Genomic DNA, 10,003 nt, shown 5'->3' with positions numbered 1-10,003 from the left:
ATTTTCCTCTTGTGGCACAAACAGTAGAAAGAACAGTAGCTAAGATTGAATCTAAAATTTTCAATCAAGAAGGGAGTGGACCTTGCATCCAAGCATAACCTTAAATAACATTGTAAACAACTCTGAAACCATGAGTTAGGACTCGAGATTTGTCTTCTTCCAAACTCAGAACCTTTACATGTGCCTGACCTGTTTTTCATGCAACCTGAACGTACTGGGAATGGCCAGAGATATTCCATGTTTGATCCTTCACAGATAGGTGAATGCTTGAAGAGTAGAGATGGAAAGAACAACAAATTTGAAAAGTACAAGAGATAACAGAGGAAAGGAAGTCATATGCCAGAATAGAGCAGACAGTTATAAAATAAAGGTACTAAAATTATATAATTCAGATCTCTGAACCAACTCTGTGGGTGGCCTCAGAGATAGCAATGCCAAGTAAGCATAACTTAGCCTATATTGTCATAAAACTAATAATTTGTGATAACTACAACTCAGAAAGGTCATGGGAGATATAGAGAGCAGGAGATAGTGGGAGGAGGAATTTTAAGCCCTTCTTTTGGCTAGTCTTCCTATCAGATCTCTCTGATCAGAACACTATTATAAAATTTGAGATTACAAAGGTTACTCTTGCTAGCTAAAGCAGACTTCTTGAAAATAAAGTATTCGGTTTTCAAGGAATTCTGATTGTACAATTTCAAAAGTTTTTGTTGGTCTGGATGACCAATGGCAGGAGCAGAAAGGACACAAAGGGAACAGCTAGGAGCAATCAATGGTCTTTAAAAAGCCTACCTGGAAGGGTCCAGAGCAGAAGGGAAAATACTAACTGCAATAGATAGAACCCCACGGTAGCCAGATATATACATAAATAAATATATATGTACACACACACATATATATATAAATAGATGAATGTGCTTTTGTGTATGCACACTGTTCTCAGGTAAGAATGCTTTTTACTGCTTTCTTACTTCTACATATGTGGTGGTACAGCATAGTGGAATACTCTAAAAGCAAGAGAAAAAATCTGGTGGAAAAAAGAAAAAGAATGTGCATTCTCACATGCAATCCAGAACTGGAGAAAAGTAATTGTTCTAGAAGGTTAACAGAAAAGGTCGATAAATGCTCACTACTGTCAGGCCATATTTTTCCATACCTAAAAAGAACCTTTTAAAGTTTCATTATCCTTTTTTAAACCGTTGCAAACTACAGCCACCAGCCTTTGGATCCCCAGATTTGTACTGCAATTATAACTGACTTTCATGCATGCTGTAATTTGTTCTTTTATCAGCCAGCCAGGACAGATAATCAAGAGGATCAAAAAGACAAAGAGCATCTGTTTTTATCATACAGTTTAGAAAGCTGACAGGCAAGGTTTGGGGATTATTTGTAGACACCAAGACCATAAATATTTAAATTTGGTGGATTTATAATTTTAAAAGAAAGAGCATTAGAAACTATGCTGCCAGAGACTGGTGTTCTTTTTTCTTTGCTTTATAGAGCTTGATTTCATTACGTAGTCTACTGATTCATTTTACATCTGAATGTTTTTCAGTAAAACATCTGGAAAATGTAACTATATTTCAATAAAATCTATATATGTATTTCCCCAAGAGTCCTGCAAAAGAAGTCTCAAGAAATCTGTCCTGTTTTTCTGTTGAGCATGTATTCCAGATTCTTCTATATTAGTCTAACAGTTTCTGTTAGAACATGTTGATAAATAATCAAAGAACATTATTACTAAGATTTATTTTTACTTCTCTATCACTAACTTCTGGGTTCTTTTAATTTTAATCAAGTTTAGAAACTTTTCAATTACTGATATGTACATTTATTCATCTAAATTTAATTCAGTTTGGTATTTAGTATTCACTTATTATTCCTAATTAGATTTAATCATCAGTTTTTATTCTACTATCATCTTTAGCTCTTATATCCTCTTTCCACAGAGAAGACATTGCTCAGAAGCAGTGCAATGCAGTACAAAGTTTTGAAATACAACAGCAACAAGTTCTTCTGGTAGAGCCAGGGACTACAGGAAGTATTCTGTTTATGGGGCATTACGGTAGTGCACTGCAACACTAGTGCACCAGTGTATGCTAGGCTCCCCAGAGATTGTAGAAAGCGGACTTCAGAGCTAAAAAAAAAAAAAAGGGACACAGTTATCTTTAAACTCAGGATTTCAGTATGCATGAGATAAAAGACTTCTTCAGAAATCCAGTTTGAGACTTCGTCAGATCCTACAGAGGCAACCACAAGAAAAAAAAAAAAAAAAAAACAAAACAAAAAAACAATCTAACAAAAATTTTAAAATAAAGAACTGTCAATAACAGAGACATCTATTCTGAGTGCTTATTTTTGAAGAAGGAACCCATACCCATCCTCTTTATTTGATCTTAACACAACAATATTTTATTTGATAAAGCACATCTAAAATATTTAAAATACTAAATATCTTCAACACTTATACAGCAATATAATTTCAATTGCTTTTGATATCTAAAATGATTAAAGTGTATTCCAGTGCAGTTTTACCCTATATAAAGGAGCTACTGATGAGACTAATAGAAACAGCTGCCCTTTTGGTATCTAAAAAAGATTTATCCCATAAAATATCTTCAGTTAAATACCAGCTGCCTGAGGCTCCATGCAGAAAATTGTGACACAAGGCTGACACTAAATCTTGTTTAAATATAGTCAGTAACCTGGCTTACATCCCTCCAGTCAACACAAATATGACAGTAACTATCACAGCAGCATTCCATCAGCACCAGCCCCAAGAGAAGGTACTTTGTGTCCTCTAGAACAGCTCCAAGAAATGCTTTTCCACAAATGAGACAGACATAATCATCAGGAAGATTAATGTACTTTATACAAAAAAATCTCTGCCATTGATAGTAAACCATTAGATGTACAATCACAGCACTTGGAGGCAGAGGTCTGCTGTTTTCTGGTAGGTGGTCCTTCGATAGGATACTGTTACGCAGAATCTGATAATGAACACATATGCACTTAAAACAGCCTTAAAACTTTTTATCAGCCAAAATCCAGTTTTTCTGGAAGTTTGTGCTCCTAACAGTTATTATCAATAATGACCTGTAACTTTGCTATCCCATTCTTTTCCCATAGTTGTCCTAAAGCATTTTTTCCCTTTAGATTTTTTTCTGGTAAAAAGCTGGTTTCTTTTTCAATTTAGTGAACTGATCCCTTCTATATCGCATCAGAGGAGTGTTTGCTCAGGACCAACATACTTTATCATCTTTCCAGACACTTTTAATACTACAGATGCCAACACAAAAAAAATAACTTTGAAGTATTTCTCATTCCTAGTAACCTCCTTATCAAGAAGAGGAACAAGTACCTTCTGCTCTTAAAAAAAAAGCCTGTAGTACTGTCTTTATATGCATAACATACATGCCTGGATGTATCTTAGAATTTCTAAGGAGTCTGTGTATATAAATACATCTGGCACATATAGTACCTATCCCTGATTATGTAACATCTGAGTACCTCACAATGTTTACATGCAGTGAGGTCATCTCGGGGGTTCTATAATACAGATGAAAAATTGGGGAAAAAGGAAAAAAAACTGATTTGACCAACAACCCAGTTTAGGCAAAGGTAATCAAAATATGTTAACATCCTGGTGTCACATTTTAGTTACTGAGACAACATCCTTTGAAAAATGTTTAATTGTTCTATTTTTTACACATCTTAGTAGGTACAGACAGAATAAAAAAAAAAAAAAATCTATGATACTTCCTTTCTGTTTGCAACCTTTCCTTTCACAAAATAAAACAGAAAATTTCAGTGCAAGAGCTCAGACTTTTCTGATTCTTAGAACTACTGACAGAAGAACAAACCTCTGCTGTTAGCAGAAACTATCACTTAAAATATGACTAGTGAATATATCAAGGTATAAACGTTTGTCTACACTGTAATAATGAATAGGAAAACAACTAAACCCATTGACATCTGACTGAATTAACAAGGTACAAGTCAAACTGTCCTGATTCTGAAAATTTGTGATGGCTTGAAGCAACACATAAAAATCAGCTCCGCATCAGCAATGCACTTTCAGTACCTGGTATATGAGAGAGGAACCAGCATGTTTTTGAGTACTTGCTTATCCCTGCACAGCCTCTTGCTTCTTATGTTTTCAAGGGCTGTGCCTGCTCATCTGTGTGCAGCTGCTATATCCTGAGTTGTTCCAGATTTAAGCTTCAATTTTTGCATTTCTGCTCACAGTCCATAGTCTTGGTGTCAGGCAGTTCCCTCAAAATGGATGCAGATTAGTCATGAGTGTATAAGGGAAACTGGTGGAAGAGCTGTGAACTAAAAAAAAAAAAAAAAAAAAAAAAAAATTTATAATCCTAAACTGTACAAAAGAGAAAACATGATCCTGTGGCTTTGAAACATATGTCAGCTATAAACACATTGGGATAAAATTAAATTTGATACCTCAACAGAAATAAATAGGGACCATGTTCACTTGGTCAGCATGTCCAAACACACTAACTGTGGGTTCATCTTATCTAAGTGAGTAGAAAATTATTTTAGAAAATATATTGGGTTGGGGCCTTTTAAGAAACAGCTCATTATTCAGGCACTGATTCTGAAATAATAATACAGTTTAAGGCAAAAACCTGACAAAACTATGTGAAGTTAACACTGCTTATCATAACTGTGTCTAAAATTAATGGTCTGATAGCTCAAGAGCTGCTGTGCTGCAGACAAAGGCTTGTTCCTGTTAAGAAGGGTCCTTCAGGGGTCTTTGGTTTCTGTTTTTCTAAAGCAATATGTACACACAATCTGGTCACTGTTGGTACAAACATCTCTTCCTCCGCAACTTCTGTCACATGAAGCTGTACTTCTGTATCTCATTCAAGTCATGCATTTATGCAGAGTTTTGGAATTTCATCCTTTCTTTTCCTATTCTTTGAATCACTTTTCCAGTTGTCTTGGTAATCTCTTTTAGTTGTATTATTTACAGTTTAAATTATTATCTTTAATTCAAATACTGTAGAACAAGTTTTTTTGCTAGTGAAGTTTACTACATATTATCAAAATCAGTAGATAATTATCTTTATCTAAATGAGTTCTGATTTAAGCTTTCAGCCATGTGAAAACCACAGCGGATCCTTTTAAAGCTCTTCTCCTGCATATAAGTGACATGGTTTGGTATGTATGTAAACAGAAGGTACTTATCAGTTTTCAGATATCATGACTTGGATAAAATCCCTATACCAGCTAGTTTAGTTTCAGTACCTTTAAGAGCACATATTTCAAGCCCTTAAAAAAACATTTTTGAAGTTTTCATAAAATGAATTAGTAGGAGACATTAAATCAAATATAACTCAATGGATTCTATTGGTGACTCCTACTGACATCAAACCAGACCCTAAGTAAGAAAACTCTTAGCAGATTTCAAGAAAAACATTTAAAGATGCCAAGTGTCAAACAACCACCAAAGATACATTAGCTCCCATTTAAATCTTTGACACAGTCACACTTTTTTCTAACTAGCAGAATGCAGGGTGAAAATAGCCTGGATCAAAATACAAAGCTGTTAATCTCCAAGAAAAGCCATCACCTCCTCTCCAGGACTAAGACTGTTGCTGGGATGATAAAGGAAGCATGCCCTATTAACACACTGCAGATATAGCAGAGGTTTCCATTATCAGAGTATTACAAGCCTTTCAGCAGCAATAAATCTAATATGTTGTGGGTTAACCTTGGTAGGCAGCTAAGCACCACACAACCATATGCATAAATAGATTTGATATCACGAAATTAGCTTTTGAAATAATATATATAAAAGATCGAGACATAACAGACCAAAACATGGTAGGCATGAAAATAAACTAAAAAACCCAAAACAAACACTTATATAAATTAAAAAGAATCTGTTGGAAGAAATGTATGCTACCAGAGTTAAAATTTAATGACAGTAAATCAGCAGACGAGTTAAGCAGAATCTGTGTAACATGACATCCCTAATTCCAGATAAATGTGCAGTGTATTTTCACTAGGTATTGGGAAAATTATCAAACTGGAATTTAGAGCGCCAAAGATCAAAGAAGGTACTTACTTCATTCCTAATAAAGTGAACAAGAATAACATAGCAAAACATAAAAATTTCAGGTGGTATAGTTAAAATAGTAAGTGACATTGAGCATAAGTTCTATAAAAGCATGCATTCTTATTTTTGCAGAAGGCTAAGACAAGATGTGCAAATGAAAACAAGCCAGCGGAATTCATTGGGACCTTCAAATTTCTTTTGGCAGGGTCACTGAAAATAAAAGGGTCTTAAAGGAAGTATTAACAACCATACAATAAGAGGTGAGATTTAAGATGGATCAGAAACCAGTTAAGAAAAAAGAATGATAAATGGCAGTATGAAAAAGAAGCAACAGCATTTTGTACCAGAGATGAAGACTGAACTAGCATGGTTCAAGTGTTTTAAGACATGGATATACAGGAGAGTAAATTTACAGATGCACATTATTAGTTGATAAGGTAGGAAAAACAACACCCAGTATTGTTAATCATTCTAGAAAGACTTAGGTTCAACAACATGGTTGACAGGATGATAAATTCAATTTAATTTAACTTACAGAAGAAAAACCTATAATATATAAAAGAAAAATGTTTTTTCAATGATTATAGATGAAGTATCACAAATTGTGAAGGAGGCAATTAAAAGCTATATGGATCTATAGCAATACTTTAAACTGGTTTATCCAAGGATGCTCCGGTATGCTGGGTACTAGAAATTCCAGCTTCCTACATTATGCCTTTTGTCAAGAAAAATTCTCCAGAAGCAGCAGAGGAAAAAGAAACAAATGTTAAAGTCCACAACATTAAGAAATCTGCGAGTTCAAATTTAAAATTCTGATTAGCATGTGCAAGTTGTATCTCTTTTTGTCAGAGTTGTGCACTCAGATTTATTCTACATTAACATTGCTATACATTCTGATGTACTGAACCATGGAATGCTTAACGTGCCAGACTGTCTTGGAAGAAGAATGGCATAGATCAAAATAAGAAATAGGATACTCCGTATTTTTTATCCAAACACTGACATGTTTGTGTCTTTGTTTATTTCTTCATCTTGTCTTTAATATCCCTTAAAAATACTGAAGGATATGTGATCAAAATTATGTGAAGACAGGATGAGATTACAGAACAAGAGCTGGAAACTGCAGTTCCTACAGTATCGTAATTCAGAGTCATTTGTCCAGGTTTGCTTCCCTCCTAATGTCCCTTGAACACCAAAGGTTTAAGGAGTAAACAAGAAACTCAACAAATGGATTTCTTGGCACAATGCATTTGTTTTTCCAGAGTAGCATAATTTTACATTTACATTTCATTAATAAGTTTTACCCTTAGGGTTCAATTCTAATTAATTAAATGTGGAAAAAAAAGGCCAGGTGACTTTCACTCCTTCAACTGCAGCTTGAATTTAATCCTTTAAAAGCAAGTATAAACACCAAGCTTAAAATACAATTGCACTACTAGAAAAAGATAAAATCAACAGAGTAGCCACCCAGCCCAAATAACTCTGGGAGCACAAGGTGATATTTGAGTCTCAGTGCAACTATGTACATGTGTAAGCAGTCTTAACATTTTTTCTGCTTTTCAAAGTATTTCTTATCTTCCCCTTCACAAGCATACCAAATCTCCAGGACAACAAGCTTTCAGGATTAGATTTTATGTGAAGATTTTCATCCATGACAAAAGAATTCACAAAGTACAATGATAATTCAGGTAAACAGGTGTAGTTCTTTGCATTTTTCAATTATAAAATAATAATGCAAAATATTTACACTACTCAATTCCTAGCACGTGTTCTTTCTCACAAGAAATGGCAAAACTTGCTTCTTCTCATGAAACTGCACTATGGCATCATGCTTAGCAGGCACTCTTAGGTTATTATAGGAGCTATTGACAGCAATTATTAATATGTGAAAACAATGATTACAAAATAGATCTTGCCAGAAAAATTCATTCCACAGAAGGCTTTGACATTTGGAACACTTTTCTTCATAAAGTAGGGTGCAAAGCAGCCCCAGAGATATCTTTTAAAAAAAAAAAAAAAAAAAAAGAAAAATTAAATCCCTTGTATTCCTGCTACAGGTTAGCTAATACATAGTAATCCTACAGGAACGTTGGGTGAATGTCAGATTCCACAGAATTTTTCGATGAAGGTAGTCATTAGCATAAATATAATAAAACAGTTATCTGTCATTAAGATTTTATATTCTTTTTCATCATACTCTTCTGGCACAGGTTTCTAAAGCACTGCCAAGTAAGCTCATTCCATAAACTGTTGAAGTTACCACCAGTTTTGACCTCTGTTATCAAGCTGTTATCATGACAACAGTACCCATAGCATTTTAATTCAGTACACCTCTACACACAGGCCAGCCTTTTGTCACCAGCATATATTCGAGAAGTTCAGCTTCAAGTTCAGAAACTTACTTTTCAGTTATTAAAGAAAACAAACATGTTTTCTACAGTATTTTTGTATGACATGTCTTTCGTATTTAAATGTTTCGTATATTCCTGTTTCATCTGGTGGGATCCAGTCCCCTTCATGCTGTTTCCCATGAATAAAAGCATACTAATTCTCCAAATCAGCATGCAATTTCTCATGTGCTTGGGGGAAGGAGGAGGAGTTGAACTATACTACAAGTATAGTCATCTTTTTCCAGGGTGTTTTCGTTCAAGCATTCCATCTTTGAAATGCCACTAAGCTACTTACCTGTAAAGAAATGAAGGTGTGCTATGACTCAAAATCAGGACCTCATAAATAAATATAAATAAAAAATAGTTTATAATACATTTGCATTCAGCAGAGAAAGGGACAGGTTTCTGTGACCTAAAAGGCCTATCCAGTCCTACACTCCTTATTTCTGATGTTCAGAGTGAATAATGGATCAAATATCTTATTCTCCATACATCTCTAAACACTTACCTGCAGGAATGTTCCCTTTTGCAGTCATGTCCCTTTGACATTTCTGCATAATGCATCTGAGAAAGATTTCTGTTTACGTTGAATTTCCTTTTAATGTTGCTCAAGGTCACAATAGAAGAAAATGTACTTTACATTTTGAAATCTGTGAATCTGACAGAAGCAGTCTGGGTAACTAACCCTGTTTAAGTGCTTAACATAATTCAGTAAATAGCACTTTATATCCCCTTTAAACTAGATATTGTTTTATATTGATAGAGCTAATGTGAGAAAACAATCCCCAAAAGATGAGCTTGTCCAGAAATAGAAAAATGGAAAAATATTGGGTGGAAAGAATGTTCTAGCTTTTATAAAGTATGTTAATTTATAAATTTCCTGTGAAAATTATGTTTTCCCATGTCCTCTTAAATATGAAACCACAGAATTCCTACAAAAGAAATAAATATAACTCCAAATATAACACCTACTATTTGACTAAAATAAGGCAAGTACTTAAAGAGCTAAAACAACCCTACCAGGACATGCTGCAAAACACATGTGATTTCACAATAATTTCAGTTGCCATTTGGGCAGTAATATCCAAAGAGGAGCCTAAACCAGTGTTGTGGTTTGAGCCTGGTCAGCAACCAAACACCACACAGCCACACACTCCTCCCTTCTCCTCCAGAGATGAGAACTGAAAAATGAACCAGACTTGGGATTCGAGATAGGACCAGGAGGGGCAGATCACCCATTATGGTCACGAGCAAAAGGCAGACTCGTTAAGGGAAGAAAAAAAAAAAGAACATTTATTACAGACACTAACAACAACACTTAACAAAATAGGACAGTGAGAAGCATTGCCACGTCTCGAGAACACCTTCCCCCCACCCCTCCCTTCTTCCCGGGCTCAGCTCTGCTCCCGATATCTCTACCTCCTCCCCCAGGGGCGCAGGGGCAGGGAATGGGGGGTGCAGTCAGTGCTGCTGCTTCTGCCATCTTCAGTGGGGGGAGCTCATGGAACTTGTTCTCCCTGCTCCATCGTGG

Source organism: Tyto alba, unplaced genomic scaffold (assembly GCF_018691265.1).
Source record: "Tyto alba isolate M040663 unplaced genomic scaffold, T.alba_DEE_v4.0 Super-Scaffold_6, whole genome shotgun sequence".
In the NCBI taxonomy this organism is placed as follows: Eukaryota; Metazoa; Chordata; class Aves; order Strigiformes; family Tytonidae; genus Tyto; species Tyto alba.
The sequence above is the reverse complement of the archived record's forward strand: the minus strand, read 5'-3'. Positions refer to the sequence as shown.